The 16,460-nt window shown below is 38.7% G+C and overlaps 1 long non-coding RNA gene across 1 annotated transcript in view; it reads right to left on the bottom strand.

Moving 5' to 3' along the window:
• Positions 1 to 16,460, bottom strand: part of LOC125744712 (uncharacterized) — a 64,444-nt gene that overhangs the window by 3,959 nt on the left and 44,025 nt on the right. The window contains exon 2 of the long non-coding RNA XR_007398486.1: positions 4,820 to 4,897. This is a non-coding gene — a long non-coding RNA (uncharacterized LOC125744712). The remainder of the gene's footprint in view (positions 1 to 4,819; positions 4,898 to 16,460) is intronic.

Here is a 16,460-nt window from a genome sequence, read left to right as displayed (position 1 = left end):
TTCTGGATCAGAAAATTTGATCGCTAACCGATATACCTTAATTTTTTATTCTGAGGAAAACTAAAGATTGATCTGCTGGCCAGATTTAATAAGACTCATGAACATGTCGCGAATCATATACTGTAAGTAAAATATAAATAAGATAAGGTAAGATAATCCTTTATCAGTCCCACAAGTGGGAAATTTTCATCGTCATGGCAGAAAGTAGATAGTACAAGAATAGAGCAGCAAAAATGAAAAACAATACGATAAAAACTATATAAATACACAGTGGAAATAAATAAATATAAATATATGTACAACACTGTGTTCCATTTAAAACGTGATCCAACCAATAACACAGAAATATCTAACTAAACGACTTATCCTCTGTTGTTTTGGCGTGTAGGTGTAGTTTCGTATGGAATTATTTGTGAGGTTTAACCTATGAATTTTTTGCGTCTCCTATATTTATTTAGCATAAAGGTCCCACTTCCTGTTGTGTGGTGTCCAGGAGCTACAAATGTTCCAAGTTGAGATGACCCAGGGACTTGTAAACTGAGGCCAGGTTCCGGAATATGCAGTTCCTTTGCTGTGAAAGCGCCTATTGTTATTCTACTGCGTCTGCACTGAGCGCCTTTCCCAAATCTCAAGCAGCTGCCACATCAGCAGGGGTCACTCAAACTAAATGGTGGAGAATTGATTGCCAAGCTGGGAATTTTAAATGTGAGTGTGTCTTGTTTTTTCCCCATCTTTTTTTGTCCCTGAGGGCCAGACAGCATGATTTCTTACTGTGTTTTGTTGCTTTACTGATCTCTAGGATTCTGAATAGTAAGTGTTCAATAAAAATATATTAAAACCAGGGTAGTGTAAAAATAATATCTGAAAAAAAGTGTTATGGCACCCAAATCGGCACTGGCGCTCTGTCTTATAGATCAATCATAACCTCTCTATGTTATATTAATCTTGTGTAATACTCTTACTCAGTGATTATTCTATGACTATAACCCCTATCTTATTTATGCATTCCTCTATGGGATATAATTTTGTTCATAAGTGCTCTGTCATTTTCATTTATTTCAAATATTTGGAGTATATAGTACATATCGGTGAAAAAAAACATTTCCAATTTAAAAGTATAATTTAAAAACAAAATGGAACATGCTATCTAGGTAGTTAAATTACAACAAACTAGCATGCCCATGTAACACCATTTTATATGATATAAGATTCAGAAAAACAAGTTTTTATGATTAGTGGTGTTTCGTCATTTAGAAGTGACCTGTGGATGTTAGAAGTATAATCATCGGTATAAACTGCAGAATTATCATTCAGAAATTGTTCAACAACATACTGTACAACTCTTATTTGGTTACTATATACTACTACATTGCGTACATGAACAATGCCAATGTTTATTTGTAAATTTGTAATGTTATTTATGGACTATTTCCCATTCATGGTAACATACTGTTCATCGCTCCGGATATGTTTTCCAGTTACATGAAGAAAATGTAAACAATTTTCAGATGAGCAGTTATGTGCAGTGATTAATTGCAGAAAGGGCATTTTATCACACTGTACTGTTCTTTGCTGTGGCCTCTGATAATCCTACTGATGTCTTAAATATCATGGCTCTACCGTCAGAAATATACATTTTATGTTACACAATTAATTTCCTCGGTTTGGATGAAAACATGCTCTCCCAATCACAGTTCACCGGGAGTGACTAAGCAATCTTTTTGGGTGTCTGTTCAGTATTTCTTCACTGAAGTTAGTCAGATGGATAGATAGATGTATTTTATTGAGCCCAAGAGGAATTTCATTTTAGAAGCAAATAGAGATAAAGTGCACAGTTGCATAGTTGCGTAATGGATGATGTCTGACCGTGTGTGTTTACATGTTGTTCTGTTAAGTGGACCTCCAGGTACTGATTGGACTGCAGCACCTACACTTCCTCCCTCTGGTTGGTGATGGTCACTGATCTCGGGGGCTCCTAGTCATACCAGAAATCCAGCACCGACTCCATCATTTAGAATCACTCACATTCCTGGAGCTTCAAAAACCGATGATCCAGGACAGTGTTTCCCAATTCGGTCCTTGGGGACCCACAGTCGGCCCATATTTTGGCTCCCTTGGGAGGTGGGAGGGAGCAAAAACGTGAAATGTCTATGCGTTCCCGAGGACCCGACTGGGAAACACTGATCTAGGGGACTGTGGGGGTATTAAGCTGCATTGAGCTTGGTCCCCAGTTAGAGGCGATGCCATCCATTATTTTACACAAGGTCCTATACAGTGCTGGGTCACATTAAGCCTGATGCCTTTCCCATGATGCACTGGGCACAGGGCAGGGTAGCATTCATAACAAAGTGCCAATGAAATTGATAAATGTGAAATGAGACAATAGGACTAACCAAGACTGACTGTTGTCTTGCTGAGACAAATTGATGTATTCTATTTATCTATGCATTCTGTTATAGGAGTATATACTGTTACTGTACTCATGGCAGTTTTCCTTACACAAAAATGTTCTGAAAATGATTGGTTCAGAGAGATAACTGATCAGATTTGAGAGATATGTAGTCATATGATTGTTTGGTTTCACCTCCCCTAGTTGCTTGAACTCACCTCCTCTACAATATGATTGGTTATCTCTCTGAACCAATCATTTTTCATTCTGCCCTCAGAACATTTTTGCGTAAGTTAAACTCCCATGAGCTGTTACTGTCATGTCAACATTTCCCTGATCCTACATTCCTTCAGCTCTGGAATGTTCTTAGGTTTCCTAAAAGTAAATATAAGGCTATATCAACTTTTTGTGGCCATGAAGAGAAAATCACTGCACGGGAAGCTGTTTTCCAGGCCTGTTTTCATTGTGGTGCCTGTTGATAGAAAATGCATTCCAGTTCCTTAACCAATAATGGGTCTGCCAACAGTGACGGGGTGCTTCTCTTCTACTGCTTCAAACTAGCTACATTTCTGATTTAACACCCTCATTTGTTTGCTTAGCAGATTCGTACAATCACAATACCAGCTGGTATTCTTAGTGGATGGATGGATTGATGGTTCAAATGAACATCAACACCTCATACCATAATAGTAAAACAAAATGAGGGCTACTGGGACATACCACAATGTCATTAATGACATCTTCCTGAATTGGGTTCTTAAGACCGTAATCTGGCTTCTTGTTATCTTTTTATGCTTATATGGCTTCATCAGCATGGCTTGATTATTTATGCATTTGGATTTTAATTTTCATATTTCCTTTGACAGTATCACATATTATCCTAAGAATTTATATGCTGTGTGCCTGCTTTGTCGCAAAAGCACAAAATGATTTAATGATTCGAGAGCTGCTTGTTTTGATTTCATAGGAATCACTATATTCGTCTTCTAGCAACTAACAATGCCTGACTTGAGAGGGGATACTTCCTGCTTGTAGACTGGGACACTGTAGCACTGATGAAGGGTTATTACGAAGCACAGCATATGAGGCTGGGAGGGGGAGTTCAAGTCCAGGAGAAAAAAGAAAAAATCAGAACAAGAGGGTGGAAATCTTTATTCGCCAAGCAGAAGCAATAAACCACTGCAGTGCTGACAGTCCTGATGGAGCCTTTTACTTATTATGGTCCGCTTGCTTCACCAAAAGATTTTTTCTACTTTTGCGACAGTTTATTTGGCCGCTATCTGCCAGTGACATCATTGGTACGTTTCCCTGACACGTGTCACCTACTGTAATTTGCCCAGCGTATTAAAAAATGAGGAACAAAAGCATTATTCAGGACTCAGAGATTTTGACATCTGCGGGGGCAGCAAGCTCACACAAGAAGCCTGTACTGACGTGTCGTGTGTTTCCAAAGGTACAAGAGTGAAACTGTCAAAGTAGCACTACGTCACAAAGGTGACTACACCCGACAGCACAAAAAGTGAAGGTGCCTGGAGTGAGGACATATCTTTCACCCCACTCATTTTTCAACAACATTGAATGGAATTTCAAATAAAGAGGTCACATTCAAAACTGCATTTAAGAGCCATTCTGGACAATATCTGATCTGGAAAATAAAACTGATGTCATTAGTCACTTACCCATAATTCATCTGGATATCCAGCCAATGCTTTTTTGATGCAGCAGGGTGTGTTAGGATGTGTTAGGAGTATCTATTTCATAAACCTAGTTTTCCTTATTTAAAATATTTCTGTTCTTGCTTTAAGATGTTATCCCCCCCCCCCCCGCGTTACTATTACTGATCACTTCTGTGGCGTACCACCTTACTTTAAAGATTATTGATCACGGCACAAATAGCTCATGGGAAAGATACAGCACATAGAGGCTGTCAAGGTCAGACTCCAGCAGTAATGCTGAAATTGCCATTAAATCTTTACTGCCCCACAGCGTTCACTGAGACACACAGTCAGCGGTGTGGTACAGCATTTCCCCGGTAGGGTCTCTAAGCGTCCGGTCACATACGGTGACAGGAAATGCACTGTAAATGCCATTTCATTAAATCAGCCGGTCATGCCCAAAGATTCTGTCAAAGCCATCATAAATATCGCGCACCTGGGAGAAATAGATTGACCTGTTCCTTGCAAGTACAAAAGCAATGAATTTTACCAAAGTGCAAGACAATTACATTCCAATCAAATATGAGATGTTTTGAGACACAGCACTAAAATACTGTCATAAAATACTGCGATGGTCTGAGGTAAAAAAAATTAAATAAACCCATAGGCCAATGTTGCATTTATTCACAATGACTTATGGGTATTAGAGATCATGGAGTAGGTGTAAGCAGAGTAACAAAGCATTAAATAAGAAGCCATTAGTTATCCATCTTACAGACAGGTGGACCGAGAGGCTGGGGGGCTTTGCCATCTGGTAACGCAGGTGGGCGAGGACAACGGCCCGGCTGCATGGCTGGTGACAAAGGTGACAAAGTGAAATGAGATATTGTTATTCATTAAATCTTATGGGGTACCACTTTACAATAAGACTCCCTTATGCCACTTGTAAATGGTAGTAACTCATTAATAAAAAGAAAACTGCGTTATAACTTGTTTAAAATTGTCTATTAATAATTTACAAAGTAAATTACCTAATTAATAACCAGATTATAAACCATTCATTAACCCTTTATATGGGTAGCCTTATTGTAAAGTGACACTTACAAAGATTTAAGGTCATTTCTGTTGTCATTTTGATCATGTATTGTTTTAATGGATGGATGGACGAGTTTTATGATAAGGCAATTGCATCCTAGACAACTGAAAAGATTTTCTGAACTATTACTGAACTATTTCTGAACTAATAATGTGAATCTCATTTCACATTATGATATATCTGTCTTCCCTTAACCATTATTATTATTCATCATTATTCAATATCATTATTATTCAAATTCTATCTATCTATCTATCTATCTATCTATCTATCTATCTATCTATCTATCTATCTATCTATCTATCTATCTATCTATCTATCTATCTATCTATCTATCTATCTATATTTTTTCTGCTTTTACCATAAAAATACATTTGCCACATTAAACTGTGACAATACCAATACAATGATACTGTTCAAGTAAAGGTAATTTATGAAAAAGTTTCTTCCTTTTGTGAAATTTATATTTCCTGTGAAATATTACATAATTAAAAATTGGGTGGATTTGCTGTTTTACATGTTAAATGAGGTTCTTAAAGATTGTATTTTTACTCTTAGATGCTTCAAAGGATTCTTCCTGCGCTGGTCTGAGGGGTCATGACCAGTACATGGTAATGGGAAAGTAAAAAAGAACAAACACCAGAGATATTTTAATGCATTCACGTGGACTGGGAAGACAGACAGGTACGGATTACTCATAAACAATAATAATAATAAAAAAATCAGAAAATAAAGCACATTTTTTACCTCATAGTACAAACTTAACCTATATATCGATCTCATGCATGTGTGAGACTGTAGTATAAAAATCCTTAATTTTGTTCAGCTCAAGTACTGCATGTTTCATAAATGAAAAATCACCATGTGTCACAGTTCTGACACGGGAGAGTAATTTTGTGGACTAAGATGATCATGTGAACTGCAGATAGAATGTATGAGTTTTGCTGCATGTACAGACTGGGACCTCTTACACTTAATAAGTGAGTGATAATGGCTGACTTTAGAGCAGAGATTGTCCTCTTAAGTATTTTTTTGTGCAGACCTGGGATAGTTAAAATTGTTTGAAATACACAGTTGATAGGACTGTACAGAAATTAATGCTATGAAGAGTCTTACAGTGTCAGTGAGGATAACATACTGCAGTGAAAGAATACAGAATTTTTTTTATAATGGTTAGTTACCTCAAAATTATATAATATGTCGATATTTGCTCAGAAAAGAACACATCATAACATTAGAATATATGTAAATGAACAGTAACACAGTACAATGTAACAAGAATTTCTACTACTAAATCACCAATATTTTGTGCTTTGCCTAGTAGAACACCACTTCACTTCCCAAACTTCTCCTCAAGGACACACAGGAATTTTATGTATTTGTTAAATTTCACCAATTAATTAATTAATCAGCTTAATTGGTTAACTGACATGATGAGGCACTGAATAGCTAAATATTGTATACTAATGATTCAGTCAAGAAATATATGGGTATATTAGTTGTTTATTTGAAATGCTGGGGAGACTTCTGGAGATATTTTGAAAGGGTTAAGTGACACACTTTGACAAAGTGGCATGAAGATCGTGTAAATATAATTTTCTTTGGCACCCTAAGACTTTTGCAGAGTACTCTATATACAGTACAGTACTCTGCGGAAGTCTTAGGCAGTCAAAAGAAATGTTTAAAGTTATTTATCTGGATAGTAACTGCATATTTGCTCAGAACAAAAATCACAATTTAACATCAGAACTTAATTAAGAGAAACAGTAAAGACTAGCAAAAATTTCTTCTGTCCAGAAAAGTTACTGACATCTAGTTCGATAGCTAAAAGGATGCCACTTCAGTTTTCAAACCTCTCCTCAGGGGCACCCCAGCTATTTCATCTATTTATTAAATTTCACCAGTGGCTCACTTATTTAATTAACTTAACTAGTCCATTAAATAGTGATAAGCTAAACAAGGTGGGCTAGTGGTCAAATCAGAAAATGCTTGGGTGTATTGTATGGTTGCTGGATATAATGGGGTGATTTTAGCAGAGGTTTTGAAATGGTTATGCTAACACACATAACAGGCATAATAGCATAGTTTTGCACCAACATAAATATCATTTAAACATCATTTTCTTTGGCTGCCTAAGACTTTTGCACAGTACTGTATATATATGTTTTTTAATTGCAACTAACCTTTTACACCATGATTACTGTGTCTGGTCTTAGAGGTCCCTCTCTAATGAAAGAGCCAATAGATTCAATAATGAGAGAACTGGCCAAATTAGTGAGAATTAAGTTAGAGAAAAACAATAACTACTGAAATCAAGTGCCAAAGTGCTCTTATGGAACAAAAATGTGTACTGTTTTCAAAGTTTTTCAGTATCCTGGACGGACAGCCATAACTAAGAGGACCATCTGAGACTAGACATGGTGAGTTGTTAACAGATGAAAACGATGGAGTTTATTTATATGACAAGTGTGTGCATTGAACTGGCATCAGCATAACTTACCAGATAAGGGCTATCGTCTAGTTTGGTCTAGTTAGGTCTAGTTAGTTTAGAGAACACATCGTTTCTGTGGATGCTCCTGAAGGTGACATCATTGTTGTAACAGAATTCTCTATGTGTGGTGTTCCCCATATAGCACTAATCATCCAGTCCTCTAGTTAATTGAGTGTTAAGTGGAACTGATTGTTGTTTGTGACACAAAGGTCATTTTTCCCAGCTAAATACCACCAGAATAGAAGACGTGATATTTTTGATTTAACACAGAACCTCAGCTCTGCAGGTCTCATACAAGCTGATTTACTTGGTCCTGCCTAGCAGTTAGAACCATGTTTACTGGAACCAAAGGCTTCCTGCTGAAGGCTGTTTAGTCTTTATTAATTCTAATCACTTACGGTACAGAATGACAGAGCTCTCCAGAGAACAGAGATTGTGATTCATCGCATATTCCCAACCATGTTAAAGGTTGCACTACTCGTTCGCCACGGAAGCGCAGGCATGTGTGAGCACCACGGTGCAGACTGGAGAGCGATGATAGACTGTATAGATCTGTGGTCTGTCAGTCAACGGGGGGGACCGACCACCCCTACGCCATCACCACCACTGCTGTCCAGTACAGCATCTTCAAAACCGCACAGCTAAGCTGTCAGGCAGTTTCAGCCGTATTGCTTTAACGTGAATATGGCTCAGATGCAATTGATCCAAAGTTTTATTTTCTCATCATGATCTGGGCTTTTTTCAGTACTCTGTCATGCAGAACATATTATTTCCTCACTCTGCAAGCATCCCCCTGAGGACAAATAGCTGCTTCCACATTAGAATTGCTAATTCACGCAATGTCCTTAGTGCTGTAATGTACTGTAATGCACGGGCATAAATATGAGTGTTTCATGGTCCTGCTAACCTCAAATGTTTGGATGGCGCACAAAGGAATGCCAGCATTCTGAATAATTAATGGACAGAAATGTAGCCACTGAGAATTCAGGCAGTCGATGTGGCTGAGGTGGGGCTCCTTTTAAAAGCAGGTATAAGATGATGATGTAATCATGAAAGCCAGACTAGACCTACAGGCAGCATCAGAAGCACTGCATGATACAATGGTATGCAGCAAAGTTTGGGCAGGAAATATTTCCACTTGTCTGTGTTGGAGAGTGAGTGCACATGTGAGAGAATGGAAAGGTATGGAGTTGGCTCAGAAATGTATAGAATGGAGTATAGAGTCCATGGTATTAACAGTATCTCATTGTCTTTTCTGTGTGTGGGTAAATTATATGCTGTACTAGAAACACCAAAAGCGCCAGTTAGTTGGTAGCGTTTAGTTTTTTTTTCTTCTAGTACAGTAATTGCCTTTTAGCCTGTTCCACGACTTTCTTCAAGAGTTTACTTGAAATTTTGTTTCCCACGGGAACATCCACATCTAAATATAGACAAAATCTTGAAAAGCATCGAAGGTGTTTCTTATCACTGCTATATCCTTTGCTGCCCACAGGGGCTTTTCTCTTCACATTACAGGCTTCCCTTTCATTTCTAATTTGTCGTTTGTGAACAATACAGGCCAATGATATCCAAACAAGGCCGAGTGGTTAATTCTGTCCTACTGTGAATTATCTAGGGCGACCTCCAAGACAGACATTTTAACATTTTAGCCTTTAACATTAAGGATACCAGTGAGTACCGCTTGACCCTACTTACAGTAGACCCTAACTGTACTCCTAAGCTATTTTGTAGGTGGTGATAATGTAACGAAGGATGAAATTAACAGCACTTACTGTAAGATTTGTTAAAACGCTTTTGGTTCTCTTTTGTTTTTGCTTTGCACTGACACACACATCTGTTTAGACTGTAATCAAATAAACTGGCTTGTTTTCATTCACATACTATACGTACAATGCAGTGGGTGCACCACTGTTGGCTTGTCTGATAAGACCTTGGTCTTTTGTGTTTTCCTTGAGCCTTTCGGCACAATAATCATCAACAATCAGTCCTCCTCCCTCTTTCAAGGCATTCCCTCTCTTGTACCAGAGCTGCATTTAGATATTTCATTGCTTTATGCTCTTGGACGCCTCATCAGTGATGCATCTCGGATTTTTTCAGGTCTTTCAACATCAGAGGGCTCTCCAAGGAAAACTAACAGCTCAGTGCTTTAGAATCCAGAATTCCTGAACCTACTGTACTGGCAATGTCGGGCCCTCAGATCTTCCTTTCTGCCGCTCGCTTGGCTCGACCGTCTCTCTCTCTCTCTCTCCCCTTTATCCAGATCCAGATCTGATGGTATGACATCTCCGCCCACGTGGTGACATTAACCAGTGCTGTCATGTCTGATGTTTCCTGAGAGCTTGCTAGAATGACTTTAAAAAGCCAGTTAATTTAAATGAAAATTAAAAAATTGAGAATTAACAGCCGTATCAGACGTGCTTGATGGCATTCTTACAAAATTATTAAGGAAACGTTGACGGGGGTCCTTGAGCTGATCCCCAGGCAGCCCGGAGCACCAGGCTGGGGGACACTTTGGAACAGGATGCTAGCCCATAACAGAGCAAATACATGCATGGGGAGGCGACAGTAAAAAGTCTCAGCTGCTGCACGCCCTGGGCGATTTGCCCATATTGCCGTTGGCAAGATCGACCACTGCTTCATACAGCAAAAAATGATTTCTTAACTAGCATTACGAAATACACACCACATTACTGTATATGTTATGTTCATACAGTATTCAGCTTATGGGCCTCACATAAAGTAAGGTAGCATAGTCTGGATGTCTGGATTTTGGACTTAACAACTCTATTATTTGCTATACTTACTGGAGAAAGCACATAAAACAGCCTTGTACAGAGATGTTCTTCTGCTGTGTGGTAGATCTTTGGGAGATAGACCCTCAGCGTAAATGATTGACTGGGATGCATTGTGTTGTTTGTTGGAACATAAAAGGCTTTTCATGTACTGCAGTTCATCTGTTGGCTGTTGTTTCAAAGTGTATAGGTGCCATCACACAGCAAGCTCCTAAACACTCAGTAAACTGCTGAGAAGATACAGCGACTAGCTGTAGCAGCGACTGTACTCAGACACACCTTATTAATTCTGTTTGAACTGGGAATTCTGCAAACTGTGTTACAGACTGGCCCTCTAGAATGAGAATTGGACAACCCTGGTCCAGAAATCTGTGTTTATAAGCCGGTTTGGTTTCAGAATCAGACACACCGGTGTCCCCATATTTCCTGCCATATAGTGTATTTACTTGTTTTATGCAATGAATGCTAATTGAAATAGCACTCAGAGGCATCTGGGAGAACAACAAGTAAAACCTGTTGGTAAAAAAACAAATGGAAGAGATGTTGTTACCTGCAAATATTCTGTATGTGCTGGTGGCAAGGAGTCATTGGTGACAGTTTCACATTTATTGATTAATCAGTTGATTTTCTAAACATTTTGGTTATGGGAACAAATCTGCCGCGGGCGAGTGTTCTTTCCTTTGTTGTGTTTATTGATATGTGCGTCTGTATCTACAGGTTTGTTATGCACTCAAAACCAAATGTAAGCAGTTTTCTGTTCCCCGTATTCACATATGTTATACTACAGCCAGTATTTATTTTTTTTACACTGTACAGTATATTTACTATACATTGATACACATTTCTGCCTTACACAAATGAAGCTACTCAATAATTACAGTGAGAAAGACAAGCATTGTTGACAGTCGTCTGCAGAGATATCTTTCACCAGATCAGTCCTGTAACGTGTTTACACACACACATTTCTGTGTTTGTGGGGATTTTTGGCCGGCTATACGATTCCTAATCTGGTATAGAAAAATGCCAATTAATCTTTCTTAAAGTGAGGTGATGAAGATGCAGATGAGAATAGTGTCCTGAAAATCTTTGTTTTTTTCACCCATCACTGTCTTTGTGATGACAGATTTTAATAAGATGTATACAAACTTACTTGTGCAGAACCCTGGGGTTTGTGTTCCGGATGCTCTGTGTGACATATTGTTATAATGTTAAGAAATAAAACACTGATTTAGAATATGACGCTCTTCATCGAAATTCCTGGGAGTGTTTTTGTATTTACTGTTGAACAGTTTGCAGCCTTGGGGGACCAAATGTAATGCTTGTGTTTGTTGTGCAGCAGAAAATGCAGATTACATTTGATTACAATGAAATGCCCTGGGGAAGGAGAACTCAGAGTCTAGTGGTGAACATGAAAGTTCCATTCTCATTGTATTTTTTATTAATTTTTTTATTAAATAAATAAATGGAAAACGTAGTGCTATGCTGCCATTGTATATCTGTGGAGGAAAGTAGGAAGTCAAACACAGGGCACAAGGCAGGAACGCCACAAATACCAGGCAATTTACAACTTCAGTCGATGAATGTGTGTTAGACTGCAGAAGAACAACACGAGGAGAATATGCAAACTCCACAAACACTCAGTGCGGCTTTGAGATCCCCATCCCCTGGGGGTGAGACGTGACTAATCACTGAGCTGCTGTTTCACCCCACCATAACCCCATATAAAATAATTACAGGGGAAATGCTGTGTCAAAACAGAGATAAAATGTAATGCACAGTAGACCGAGGGTCCTAAGTGTAATACTAAGAAATTCTAAAAATCTTCAAATAATTGCACAAAAAAATGTGTCCTTGAATCCAAAGCTTTTACTTTGTGCTGAACTTGGGATGACCTGCCGGGAAAGAAAAGTTATGATTGTTTTGCTAATTGTAAACTATCTTTACGGTTCACTTTCATACTTTTATTTTGATAATTTTTGTGTTACTGCCATCTCTGTAATGCAAACAGCATGGAAAACAGCAATGATGTCAAGCCTTTTGATGCTAACAGCTTGACTTACACATAGGTTTTTTCCATCCATCCATCCATTTTCCAAACCACTTATCCTACTGGGTCACGGGGGGTCCGGAGCCTATCCCGGAAGCAATGGGCACGAGGCAGGGAACAACCCAGGATGGGGGGCCAGCCCATCGCAGGGCACACTCACACACCATTCACTCACACATGCACATCTATGGGCAATTTAGTAACCCCATTTAGCCTCAGCATGTCTTTGGACTGTGGGGGGAAACCAGAGTACCCGGAGGAAACCCCACAACGACATGGGGAGAACATACAAACTCCACACACATGTGACCCAGGCGGAGACTCGAACCTGGGAACCAGAGTGTGAGGCAACAGTGCTAACCACTGCACCACCATGCCGCCCTACTATAGGTTTTTATTTGCGTTATATTCTAAAAAATAGACAAGGTCTATACTTTGCCAGTTAAAACCAAAAATGTGAGAGTAATGTGAGAAGTTAATGTGTGAAATCCTGTAGCTATATCGCTGCATTATCATACTCATATATACTGTAGGTTTTGTTTTGCTTTGTTGTAGATAAAAATAATCAGTGCAGTAACCCTTATCATCACCTTTTCAGACATAAAAGATATTTTGTTAGACTGCTTGCCTCTACTTTGGCCAGCCAAAGAGAAGATTTTCAAAGCTATTAAAGCTTCTAGTGTAGCATGAGAAAGGACAGAGATATGAGACGTCTAGGGCTAACGGCGTTGATTTAGTGTTGCTTCATGGTCCCTTTAATTACCTATTTCTGCGGAAAACTGCCAAGTAAACGCCTGAAAAAAGAAATGGAGCTGGAATATGTTTCTTCATTGTCTGACAGATCCACCTTCAGCGAATTGTGCTGACTTTAGGATCAAAATCATTGTGACAAGCTTGTAAAATGCTTGGTTGCTCTCCAGATTTGCTATGGAAAGAAAGCCTGATACAGACGTCTCTGGTCCAGTGATAATAGTGATAATAGAGTGGATTTGATCTTGCAAACTTACATTCCTGAAGGTCTTTTTTTGGTCTACTTTTTGAGTTGACCATATGAAGTGAAAGTGTAAATGAATTGTATAAAAATGTACAATGCATAACTCACCATGAATAAGGTCACAGAACACAGGCATCCTGGTCATTCCACATATAAATAAAGTAACAGTTGGTGGTAAAGCATTCTGCTACAGGGCCCCAATATTGTGGAACTGTTTGATCATATTCAGGTTGCTGAATTGGTCTCATTTTTAAATCTCGACTGAACACCTATTATTTCATTTTAGTTTACCCACAACTTAACATATAACGCACTGTAATGCTGCGTTCCATTTGAACTTGTAGCTTGGAAATTCTGAGTTTCTAGTTAGAAATTTCAACTGGAATGCCCCCTGAAACTGGAATTCCTACTTGGGAAGTTGGAGGAATCTACACAACCTCAACCTCAGAATTCAAGATGGTTTTATGCTATTTATCAGCACTTAAGTCTCATTTGTTTCTCATTTGATTGGTCCTACGCACAGTACTGTCCAACCCTGAGGATGTGTTCCTACAGTGTTTTTATGAGAAAAATACTGTGTAACGTGTTGTTATCAACTGATATTGCCAACAATAGCTAACAAACTGGGGGTTGCTTCAGAAAGCAGGATTTCTTGATTAGCTGGATAACTGGTCGGATTTAAGGTAGTCTGGGCTAAATGTAAGTGAACAAAGATAAAAGCCATTCAAACGGGGGTAAATGAAACCCAACAAGTTATCCAGCTTGGCAAGAAATCATGCTTTCTGAAACAGGTCCCTGGTATTGCTAAATGGCTTTCTGAACTTGTACTGTTGTAACTGGGATATGACGTCATTCCCAGCTCTAACTTCTGACCTCCAAGGTAAATGGAACGCAGCATAATTATGGCTGCTTGTGCTCTTGTTCATGCCATTTATATCTACTGTACTTTGTCCATTAATGCATCTATGCATGTTCTGACCACCCATAGTCTCTGCCCACCCAGGCACCATCTGAGCTGGAGTCCTGGTTCAGTCCCATGGAAGGGTGACATTGCAGATGTGACTTACAAACTGGAACATCGTGGGTGCAGACTTCAATCTGCCCCCCCCCCCCCCTACACACGACTACGGGGGTTGGGCAGCCATTGATCTTGGACCCCCGGAGGTTTTTTGTTTTCTCCCTAATTGGGAGTTTTTGGTTCCTCTCCTCTGTTGTCATCTGGTTTTCTTTCATTTCATTGTCTTTCCTTTTCCCTGTTTTTGAATTATTCTTATATTTGATGCAGGAATGTACAGAGTTGTCAACTTTGGTCAGCTTGCTGCTGTGAGATTTTCAATATGAGATAAGTCTGCACACTCATTTACATGTATGTAAGAGTTGGTTACCTTGCAAATTGTCTACATGGTTTGCAAACTACTCCAATGCTTTTGATGTAGCTAATTTTAGGTTTATAATGGAGTAATATAGATTTGCTGTAGGAGTATATGAGTGTAAGAGTCAGAAAGCATGAGCTCAAATTGGCAGATGAGTGAGAATGTATCACAACACACCAATGAGAAGCATCCTGGGGCAACTCTGTTGTGAAAGGTGCTATATAAAAATAAACACAATAAAACACAATAACACAATAAAAATCTTTGAAGATTTTTCATAATTTCTTTAAAAACTGTGACGATAGCATTATAACCATGGGTTAGAACCTGGATGAGCCCAGTGTGGTTTTCAAGAGAACTTGCTGTAACCCAAAGAACCTCTGAAATCAAGATCACAGTGGTGGATGGCATAGTGATGGATGGCACAGTGACTCACATTTCCAGATTTTCTGTATGTGTGGCATTTGCACTTTTTATTGTGTTTGCATGGGTAGCGTGCGATTGTTAGCTACAACCCAAGTGTGTCCCCTGCAGAGAACTGGCATCCCATTCAGGGTGACCCCCTGCCTTGTGCCCTCTGTTGCCTGTTTCATTCCCCCCTGCAAGCCTGTACCAGAGAAGTACTTAGAAAATGGATGGATGGATGGTTGGATGGAAGATCGTAGTAAATTAACACACTATTCCCCAACCCCATCACTGATGCATTTCTAAAAGAACTTATTGATCCAGCCTGTGGTTCAAATGTTATTGCTCAGTGGTACATAGCAGGCAAATAATTTTAGCACTAAGCTTCACTGCAGGGCAACACAATGGATCCCCCTGAGGTCTAGAGGAGCTATTGTGGCAAGAAATACGAACAGTAACATCAGGCTTCCTGCAGGGCCCTGTTGCCTTCAGCCAAAACACCAACAAAGTGCTCTGTTCCATTAGTAAAGTAAATAATTTATGGCCATGTTCATTATTAATTATACCATTGTGCTTCTGTGCATTTAAACACCGAGAGTGATGATTCTTGTGGTCAATCAGCCATATATCATCTTTGGCTTGACAGGATAATGACAAAGGAAAAAAACACTATGAAGGAGCCTGTTTCTAATGATAATAACAACACAGTGTTTCAGTGTTTTATGTAACTTAATCATCACCACAATTTTCCTCCCATGTCTTTATCTATTAATCTGTCCACTGGAATGCATGGAAGTTTTAGCTAACTATCACCTTCACTGGCTCAAAAGATCTAAAATTGTTCCTCACCTGAGGTTAAATGTTAAAAAGAAACACATAATTGTTTTTTTCTAAATTATTTTTCTTGTCCTTTATGTAATTATGATTCTGAATTGAATGCAGTTATCTAGAAAGTCAAAGGCAGACATTGTTATTTGCTATTTTTGTTTAATCTATGGGGAACAAATCTACAGGCATATTGTACATGTATTTTGTTATGAAATTAAAATAATGGAAACAGTGCAGGTATAGTAATAAGGAGTTTCAATGAGGATTTTCTTTGTAACTTTTAACCTGTCCTGAAGTTTGCAACCATATATTTATAATTTACATATGAGCACAAATAGATTTTTAACAATAACAAAATCCCAAGGACAAATCTGTATTTTACTTTTTTTA

The sequence above is a fragment of the Brienomyrus brachyistius genome, chromosome 6 (genome assembly GCF_023856365.1).
Source record: "Brienomyrus brachyistius isolate T26 chromosome 6, BBRACH_0.4, whole genome shotgun sequence".
Classification (NCBI taxonomy): Eukaryota; Metazoa; Chordata; class Actinopteri; order Osteoglossiformes; family Mormyridae; genus Brienomyrus; species Brienomyrus brachyistius.
The sequence above is the reverse complement of the archived record's forward strand: the minus strand, read 5'-3'. Positions and strand labels throughout refer to the sequence as shown.